The sequence below is a fragment of the Parasteatoda tepidariorum genome, chromosome 5 (assembly GCF_982258835.1).
Source record: "Parasteatoda tepidariorum strain Cologne lab strain chromosome 5, Ptep-v5.0, whole genome shotgun sequence".
Classification (NCBI taxonomy): Eukaryota; Metazoa; Arthropoda; class Arachnida; order Araneae; family Theridiidae; genus Parasteatoda; species Parasteatoda tepidariorum.
The window spans coordinates 10,706,056-10,717,188 of NC_141759.1; positions in this window are offsets into that span (position 1 = coordinate 10,706,056).

The following is an 11,133-nucleotide window of genomic DNA, read 5'->3' on the forward strand; positions in this document are numbered from 1 at the left end:
TATTTTAATATTGTTGCTTGGAAGTTCTTTAATTGGAAAATTGTTAGGTTTGGTCACACAACAAGGTTGTCAAAATTTCAAGCAAGATTTGATTTTCGGACTATTTATGTTAAGCAGCTAAAAATTCAGTGTTGAAAAAAAAGAAAAACAGAAGGCTACTTGAAAAATTTACGATTTTTCGTTGTTACAAGTTGAACCATTCATTGTACTCGTATTTTTCCATTTTCTGATTGGATTCGGCCTCTATGTTTATACAATTTAATACTATACTGCATTTTAATGTTTTTTTTCAAGCTATTATTTATTACCATGTCAGGAAAGAAGAAAATCAGCGTAGCGTAGCTGACAATGCTTCGATCTGAAGTAAATATGTGCCTTTTGGGATGCCTTCCCAAGCAAATAGGGGTTTGTTTACACATTGATGCTATGGAGAATTATTCCTGATAAGTACAGGATCTTTCGCAATATCACAATTTAATTCACTCATATTGCAGTCGAGAAAAGTTGTCCACGTGCTCCAATGGAGTCTAGTAATCTCCTAAGGGGAACTTGCTATCCACTTATAACCTCACTCTAACCTTGATAGGGCACTGAGTCGTCTTGCGTCACGCACACTAGTTCGCGAGAACAGCAACCACACGTCCTTCTCATTCCGAGGTTGAGACAGTGATATCCTCACCGAGCTGATGAACAATCCCTGATGATGATCTTGACCAAACGGAAGCCTCCTTGATGATCAAGGTACAACCAGTGCCAGGTACACACACCCCAACCTTTGTAGAAGACTGAGTACACTAGTTAGAGAACAGCAACCACACGTTCTCGTTCAGTTCAAAGCATAATGATGATCCAAACATACGATCTTGAGCAGTATAACATGATTTTGTAGAAATGATAATGTATGCAGAGATGCCAACTTGCTCCTCTTTGTAAAATAGTATTTTCTAGTGGTAGTGAAATTTAAGTTATTTTTAGTTTAGTATATTTCATTATAAGTAATTTTTTCGCCACTAAATATCAAAAATTATAAGTATGATATTAAATGCAACGTTAAAGCATCAAACTACTGGTTACTCTATTAAAAAGTAAGCGTAACTATCTTTCTTTAGCGAATTTTACTGTATAATTTGATACCACTTTATTAAAACTGTTCCAGAAAGTGGAGCAATTGGCATCCCTGTGTATGAAACAAAAAGAATTCGACTAATGAAAAAGCATTCTGACAGAGATCCATGAACAAGACGTGCCATCCTGTATAATTGGGTACTAAATATTAATTGAAAATTGTATGAAAACAGTTTTCTTTTTTAAATTAGTGGTAGGAAGAAGTTGAGTAAATTAAATTTATAAAGTTTGGAAGATGGTTTAAATTTTGGATGTATGGATTGTATATGGCTATCATGTAAAAGCTTAAATTTTAGGGTTTAAAAATTTGTTTCTACCGTTTTTAAACATTGAACTACTGTTTTTAAACAAGTGCCTATTTTCTATGAAGAAATCAATCGTGATGATTTATGAATGAGGAAGTTCATTCTGAATGAAAAATGTTAACCAGTATAAGGTTAGATTTTTCGTGTAAGCAAACCATCTAGTAGAAAGTAGGCGTTAATTTTTCTAGCATATAAAGTTTTAAAAATGAGTTCATAAAAAGTGGAAAAAAAATCGTAATTTAAAAACATTTTAGTCATTCAACAACAGATAACAGGCATTGAAAGTACAAAAAAAGAAAAAAATTAAATGTAAAATAATATTATTTTCCCGCTATCGGGTATTTTTATTGTGCTCCAATTTCCAAATTTTATATTAAAATAGCTACCAATATATTTTTAAAGAATTAAAGTATATATAAATATAAAAACAATGAACATCATAAAATACCTTTCATGAGATACTAGCACTCGGGGAGTTCTACTTCAGTGTAGTTTTATTCCCTGGGTAAGAATTTAATATTCAGCAGTGTCAAATTCTAATGTTAGGAGATTTCTCATACACGCATTTCTATATAAAACGTCGGTCCGTTGTTAACGCGACCGAAGAGTAAAATAAGTATTAAACAAATGAACAATTTAAGGTAGAGCAATCCCGAGGTTTTTAAGAACTATTATTTTGAATTTCAGACAATGTGTAATAGTTGCATTTTTTGATAAACTTGATTTTTTTTCCTTTTTTTTAATACAAAAGTAGGTGTTAAAAATTGAATATTGGGAAAGTTTGAGCTCCTAAAAGAATTCTTTGACTGCAAAAAAGTTCGAGGACAATTTCTTTAAAAATGAAATTTAAGATGTTTAAAGGGGTTTATTTAACACTAGATTTACGAACGTTTCTTATATACCCATCTCTACGAACACGCATCAATTTGACGTATGAACGAATACATATAACAGCACTTACAGAGAAGTCAACTTGCTCCGGGCAGCAACTACAGTGGTGGCCAAAAGTGTGGACATTTTTTGAAAGTTTCATGTTTTTCAACTTTGTGTGCTTGTAGAATGTATTAATTTTCACTTAAATACATATCTCATATTTTCATAATTATTATAACCACATGGACCATGAATCATATTTTTTGAGACAATATCGTGCAAGTCTTTATCAATTTCAATGTCTGGTATTTATGCAAAGATGATTTCATCAATTCTGTTTGGTGCTATCTTTTCCATCATCCGTATTAAAATATGCGCATGTGGTAAACCTCTTTTTTGCCATTCAATGGAATACATCCAACAGCGCGTCTCTCCAAATACATGGTGTTTGACAATAAAATCTATTAAAGATTTTATCTTTTGTTTAAATACACGTGCAGAAATATCGTGACGATCTGATGGCGATTGTCCAGTTAATAGAAGCTCCTTTATTTCATCCCATGCTGGGTTGCATGTAAATGTGATGAAAAAATCTGGACTACCATATGCACGAACATACGTCATTGCATCTTGTGAATATTCAGGCATGTGTCTTGGGCTGCCTGCATATGTGGATGGTAAAATGACAATTTTTCCAAATTCACTGAGATTGCAATAATTTACAACTGCATTACGCAAATGGATGTACTCTTCAGAACGCAATTTGACTTGATTTAGTCGTATGTAGAGGAGTCTTTCACTTTCTATTTTTGCATACATGTCAACAATGTATTGATGAAATAATTGTCTGCATTTCAATATATGATTATCAGCATTCTCACGAATCATCATTCGATATGCATAATAATGCATAGCACTGACCTTTTTGTTAATGTCCACATTAGTTGTAGGATTTCTCATGTTAATATTAAAATGATATCCATCCTCTCCTTGCCAAAATAGAATGGGATATTGTAATGCATCATACGAACGATGCGTTTCTGATACTTTCTGGACGTCACCAATTCTACAGTGAAGAATTATGTCGCGAGAATTAAATTCTTCACCAACTATGACAATTGCTACTTCATCGATCGTTGATGCGTTGAATTGTCTTCGATGTTAACCAAAACCAACAGGTGTTTTATCTGCCTTTATTATTACTTTGTAATCGTCAGATGGCATTTGTTCAATGGCGGTGGTTTTAAATAATTTAATTAATTCATTATGTTGTTCAAACAAATTCTGTGATTCAGCGACAATCTCTCGTTTAGTACTCATATTCAGTTGACACCGTCTGTTGATTTGTTCGTCAGTATTTCCCATAAAATATATCTGAAGATATTTGTGATCAGCATTTGTCAAGTGTAGTAGTGATCCAGCATGGTGATAAATTTGCGCTTGTACTTTAAATGTTGGCATATAATTTGCGCTAACGATATTTGTTGCTCCGAACGATGTCATTTGGAAGCATGAATTGTACTTGCGTATATTTTTCAACAAAATTTTTTTGATTGACTTGTTTCACCTGATACTAAAGTTAATAATGGTGAACGCAAGTCTGGTAACTTTACTTTTCCACCTGCACCGCACATTCCTGGTGTTTCATTTTCAAATTTTAGAGCACCACAATACATACCTTTTTCATCCATTTTTCCAATAATTACACTTAGATGAAGACTGTAATTGTAAAGGGGATTGTAATTGAAACCACATAAATTCAAATCAGTATGTATCGTTCGTATTGTCCGTGTCCCGCGAATTCGATTCCTTTGCTGTCTTGTTTGTCTCTGTTCATTCGTTTCTAATGATCGAGCTAGATCAGTGCGATCTCGATCTCTTTCTTGCCTAGTTTTTCTCTGCTCACTTGTATCTGAAGCTCGTTCTTCTCTTCTCCTTTTTGCTTGATTTGTAGATAGACCAATGGCCCTTCGCTTTGGTGGCATAATTGAGGAGTTAAATAAAACGTATTTCCAAAAAATATTAATAATTTTCACGTATTAATTATTTATTCTCGTATTAATAATTGCAAAAGTTTTTGACATCCTAAAAACAACCTACAAACGTATTACATCCTATAAAAAATAATAGGAGCTGCCATCATCAGTAATTATAAAGTAGGAATAATACAGAATATGATATCACTCGAATAATACAAATTATAACAATAATACAAACAATCTCAGGTGCAGGAATCTAGCAAATATTACATTATGTCATACTGCTAAGTTGAATTTCAAACGTCATTACTAATTAAATGTTATTTTGATATTTTTTGAACGAAATTTGCTTTTGCCTTGATATTTATTAAACAGCTTTCACAATTCGCGATCGCAACGCTCGAGTACGCCCTCTAGCGGGAGACTGAAAATAACGGACATTAGTTCCCACATAACCATTGGCAATGACGGACGCCATTTTCTTAGCAGCAAATAAGAAGCAAAATTTCCCTAAGGAAAAGGTAGAACTTCTTGAAAAAAATAACCAGAACATGCCAAACATTGAAGCAGAACACGCCAATCAGTTGAAGAGCAATTTCTGAATAAATTTTACCTTTCTATTACCAACATCATAACTTCCAATTTCATGATCACTTGCTGTTACAGATGGATGTATTACGGTAAAATAATTTTTTCTGTCTTCAATTCATTACAAATTAAATTGAAGTCAACATTGCTTTCGTCATACCAATGAATAAAGTGAATTCAGAACTTACAGAATTGTAATAGTTATAGAATATTCTTCTTCTTTATAGAATAGTATATATTTCTGCATCTATATAATTCGGAAAACAACATTAAAGAATCATCCGAACTACTTGAAATGGTTTCATATGTGCTGAATATTAATAATTTTTTATCGTTTTCTTGGTAAGTATTTTTTAGTTTTGAAAGAATAATTTCAACCAGAATTCAGCTATTCTGTTTTAAAGCTACATATACAAATTCATATCGAGATCCTACAATTATAAAATTGTGTGTGGTATTATATCTAAAAGTAATTAAGGGATAATCTATGCATATATTATTTGAAAATAAAATTTTCAAACGAAGAACATTTCATTTGGAATTCTGCGGATTTCTAAAACAGGTGAGTGTTATGAATTTTATAATAAAAAATTTTCTTGCAAATATTTTTTTTCGTATTTGATGATAGTTCTCTACAGAATGGATTTTTACGTCTGATTAAGAACTATAAGAATTAAAAAAAAAAGAAGCAACATGAAAGTTTTTATTTCAATATAAAGAATTTTTAAAATCGTTTTTTATCCTAAGAATTCTTTATTTAACGTCTTTTAGTTTATAATTTTTTGATAAAAATTGTTGTCAAAATACTTTTATTGAAAAATTAAATGGTATAACATTATGTGTTTATGTATACTTCTTGTATATTCTAATGTTTGAAGTAATATGTTTCAGAAAAGTATGGAATAAAAATTCGGTACTTACGTATTAACGCCACCGCCACTACAGATTTGGCGGTTTTTAAGTGCCGCCAATCTACACTTAAAATTTTTGCGACAAATCATAAAATAAAACACTTTATTTCAAATCAAAGTAGTCAATCGGATTTCGGTGGAAAACGGACCGATATAGAGTTTAGTATAGATTCAAAACAATAATATCGCCGTATGAACTCTGAAAAATAAGATTCCAAATGAAATAACATTTTCAAACGTGCGTTTACCAAGATAAAGTTTCATGTCGTGGGAATTGGTACATTTTCAATTTTTGAAAATTGAAAAAGTAAAATTGCGTCTTGTTTTGTTTTCGGCAAATCCCAAAGATGAATTTTCGTAGCACTAAAAAATGGCGACAAAAAAGAATTGTTTTTTTTTGTTGTTTTTTTTTGTTTCGTCAGCATTCTTTCTTTTACATTTTTTAGTTTCTAAATAATGATTTTTATTGAAACTTGAAATTTTTTGATAAAAATTGTTGTCAAAAAACTTTTTTTACGAAATTAAATTTCATAAAATTATGAGGCTTATGTATACTTTTTGTTCATTTAAATTTTTGAAGTAATACGATTCTTAAAACTATGTAATGTAAAGTTTAAATAGGCTTTTCACGTTATATCATTAAATTTAGTAAAACTATTTCTCGGGCATTAGGTTTTAACTCTAATAAGAAGAAACATATATTTTTTCTGTTTATTTACAAATATTTTTCCGATGTGGTTTAGATGTTCTTTCTCTAAAAAAAAAAAGATACCATTTTGTTTTCGTTTGCATAAGAAAGAATATCAAACATTTTTCTTTTTTAAATTTAATTAGCCACACTAAAGAAGGAACGTTGCAATGCTGCAAGCTACATTAAAGACGTCTTTAGAGTAACTGAATGACTGTTCATATGGAAATCGCAGGTATTCGTCTCATACAACAACGCCCCCTATAGTTCGTTGCGATCGCGAATACTAAATCCGTCATACGACCAATAATTAAGAAATCTATTCTCGTTGATTTTACTTGCCTGTGCTCACCTGACATATGCTCGAATTATAATTAAATATTAAAGTACTATAAGTAATTTACTTTTCTAAATGAATTGAGCTATAAGATAGAAAATATCACTGTTGTTATTTTCAATATATTTGAAAACTGAATAGTTTATAGCAAAATTTAAAACAATGGCTAACTTTTGACCAATCAGAAAATTCCATTTCGATTTTCGCTCATGCCGCTGGAACGGCTTTTCGCAGAATGTTCTAATATCGACAGTGACCTTCCTCGTGCTTTGAACTATCTCTATGCCAAGTTTCATAGCATTTGGACGGTTGGTTTAGGAGTCTATAAAAGACAGACAGACACACATTCATTTTTATATATATAGATTTAAACAAACAGTTTAAACCTTTAAACGATACATAACTTAAAAAAAAAATTTAATGAACCCAGGATGAAAAAGCTAACTTTCTGCTATATTAGTAAAACAAAGTGAAATACAATTAGAAGTAGGTAAATATTTATTTTTATCAAAAGAAAAGGAAATACTTAAAAGTGAATACAAAACTTGACGATTTTGAGTTAAGTTTGGCGAATATTTATTTAGCCAACCTCATACCTTTATTTATTGGGTTTTATACCGCACAAACACTCAAAATTGTTAAATAAATTATTAAATGCTATTTAAAGGTCATGTTTTAAATAAATAAATACAGTTTGCATTGAAAATTCTTATATTTGATACATAGTTAGAACTGAACAATTCAAGTAACCCAGAAAAATCATTCACTCATTCATTTTTAAAGAAACAGAAAAAAAAACTTTCAGGAACAAATTATAACAGCTCAAGGTCATATATCCATTGCGTATATAAGTACATAAATTCAATAAGGTATAAATTAAAGAGTATTTTCCTCATGTAATCGAGCTCCACGTCCAGGTTCACATTTACGTTTTCTGCAGTTTATTACCCGTTTCTTCTTTCTTTTGAGATCTGATTGAAATCTTAACAATAGAAAGCCCTTTTTTTAAACTGTTTGTTCAATATATCGCTAGACAATTACCCATACCACCAATTTAAGTATCTATATGGGCTTCAAACACAAACCCCAATGTTAACACTATGTAAACATGTTTGTTCCATAATGGCGGACAGTTTCGTTCCCACTATAGAGGAGCCTTAGATCTAGGTACCTGTCTTTCGACACCTACCTCTTTATTCACGTTTGTTACCATAAAGAAATGGAAAAATGATATTGAATGAGTTGATATCAGGACAGTGGCGTAGGTTTAAGGATGAAACCCTCTCCGAAATGAAACATTACTTGATTAATGTACGCAAAAAATCTGCAGAAATAAATTAAATAATTATTTTTTTTCTAAATAATATCAAATGATTTATTAGAAAATTTGCTAGCATTTAAACACAGCCATTTAAAACATCGAAATTCTAAATTCAGATTTTTAATCAATGTCTTCAAAAACCTTTTAATGAGAATTTAAGAAAATCTATATGAAGTATGAAATTTTAGCCAGTTTTCTTTCCTGAAATACGACCACCGCACAGAGGTTCTGTGTCTTTTAACTAGCAGGATTGACATCAGTATAGCCCAGCCATCTGGAGTGGACCTTAAAAAATATTCAATCAGAATGGCTTTTCATCAATTAGAAGATTATAGAGATCTAATCTTCTGATAGAGAAATGTATAAAGAATAGATTCTGAAGAAATGACCCCTCTTTTAATTTGCAAAATTGAGTTAATTTGTGTAAAATTGAGATTATAGATTGATTTTGTTTGTTGAAATTTATAGGTGATTTGTCAAAACTTAGGCAATAAATATAATTGATAACCAGAGAATGGCACACAAAAAAGTTTTGACCTGAAATTTGCTTATAGTCACGGGAAAATGTTAAATATAATGTTTCCTAAAAGATAGTTACAAATCAAGCCTTTTAAGCAAGGCAAAGTCAGTAGCATTTCAATGCAGCTATAAACAGGGGCTATAAACAGAAGGGGAGGAGCAACTGATGAAGTTGCAGTTATAGATCTCTTAGCCGTCTAAACGTTTCCGGGGTACACCACGAGGAGGTGGATCTATAATCGTACCCCTTGTTTTTTTTTTGTTTTTTTTTTATTTATAAGTTTATATCATAATATTTAAGTATAATATTTTTATTGTTTTTTAGTTAATTGTTAAATTTTTTTTTTTACGTAATGAAACTATTTTTTTATTGTATTACCAGTAATGCAGTTTTTTATAATTTAAGTTCTCTCAATCTTATTTTTTTTATTATTTTTTTTTTTTGCAAAAATATCTATTTGATTCATACAGTTTTTCTTTCTACATTTTTGTTGTTCTTAATCTTTAATATCCATTCAGCAGAATCATATCTATCTAACCATTTCGTTGACATAATTTTTTTTAAGCACAGGACTGTTCTTTTTTCTGGAATAAAGTTTTCTTCTCTGTCATTCAAGCATCTCACAATCTTTATCATCCTTACAGAAAAATGACTTAATATAATTTTCTTTCATGACAGGAACAAAATAGCTTTTTCAAAGAAGAGTAAAACCTTTTCTCTTTTTCTTTTCTTATTTTAGTCAATTGCCTTTCATTGAGTTAATTTTTTTAAGTACAATTTTTTTAAAAAATTCATTTAGTTGATTTTTTTTTTTTTGCAATATAGTTTTTTTCTTTTTCATTTAAGTATCTCACAAATCTTTATCCTCTCTCAGCAACAACTGTACATACATTTCGTTTCAATCAAATCTATTTTCTCCCGCAACAGGAACAAAATAGATTATTTAAAGAAGACCAAAACCCTTTCTTTTTTCTTTTCTTTTCTGTAATGCCGCCTCCTCCTTTACCATTCAAATTGGTCTCCTTTCTGTAAAAATAATTTCTTATAATTAATGTTATATCTAGTCATTTTGATAAATCACCAAGTCATATCAGAATAGAAATAATGTTTTTTTGAAATCAAAAAATTTTTATCAATTAATTATTGCAAAATTAAGCTTCCGAAAATGAACAACATAAAGTTTCTTTGATATCAAAATAAGTTTTTATAATTTATATTACAAAAATATTTATGAATTTAAAAATATTAGATATATTGCTATTTTGATGTAATAGTTGAGTATACTAGCATGATAGTGAGATATTTCATCGATGAATTCTATTAACTCCTTGGAGACGGGTGATTCATAAAAGCATTTGTACAAAATCAGAATCAGGATGTAAATAAATAAAAAACGGCAGCTTAAATGTAGTCGTTGCTAATTTGATAGACTTACTTTGCTTTTACTTTAATTATTGTTAGTTCAATCATATATATAATCAATGTTAGTTCAATGTATAACTAAATTATTTTATTTTGAACTAAAGTAATGGTGAATTAAACAAATCAAACAGTTATAACCCCACCCACAAATAAACTGCTAAAGAACTACTGTAGTTACCAGTTTTATCTTTTTACCCTGATTGATACTGTTTTGAGCTGGCACGTATTTGTGACAGTCGGCGCGAAAGGGTTAAAGGGAAAACAAATACATATATATATATGCGTGTTTTAAACGCATGCAGGGAATAGTTATACCAATTTTTTTTTTTAAATAATAGATTTCTTCGTAGGACGTGTAAGATGCATACATGTCCTGATTTTAAACTTTCATTTAGCAAAGAGCGTTTATCAATTCATAAAACTTTTTAAATTTAATTGAAGTACTCTTAAATTAAATTTAAAAAAATGAATTTCAGTTCAAAATATTTGCAATTAACTTATTGAAGTTAAATGTTCTAGGAGAAAAGTTTTTCATACACTACTGTTTAGGCAGTTGTCTGAAAAAATTGTCTTAACTAAAAAGATGAAGAATTTTTTGCGTGCGTCTGTGTGTCTCTCTTCTAACTCAAGAATTTTAAAGTTCTGAAATTTGAGCAGTTGATGCAAAGGGCAACTTTAGCCCCAAATCCCCAAAATTTTTCAAAAAGTGTATCTAGTTCTATTTTGCAGAGACGTTGAAAAATGATTTCTAATAGATTTAGCATTGGGTACTGTTACAATTACAGACACTTTGTCGTTCAAACTATTTAAAAAGTTATATCAGTGATGTTTGCTTGATTACAGCTCTGTATAATATGTGAAGATGTGCTTTTTTATATTGCTTTAACGTTATCTTATAAAAAGTTTCATGAATTTATAAATCGAATATATTTTACATTCTCATCGTAACAGAATTAACAAATTAAAATTATAATATTCCTAACATATGCTGCATACAGTTTTCATAATCTCACTTTTATATAGCTGTATGTAGTTCAGTTGCTAAGGTTATCAATTAGCATTAA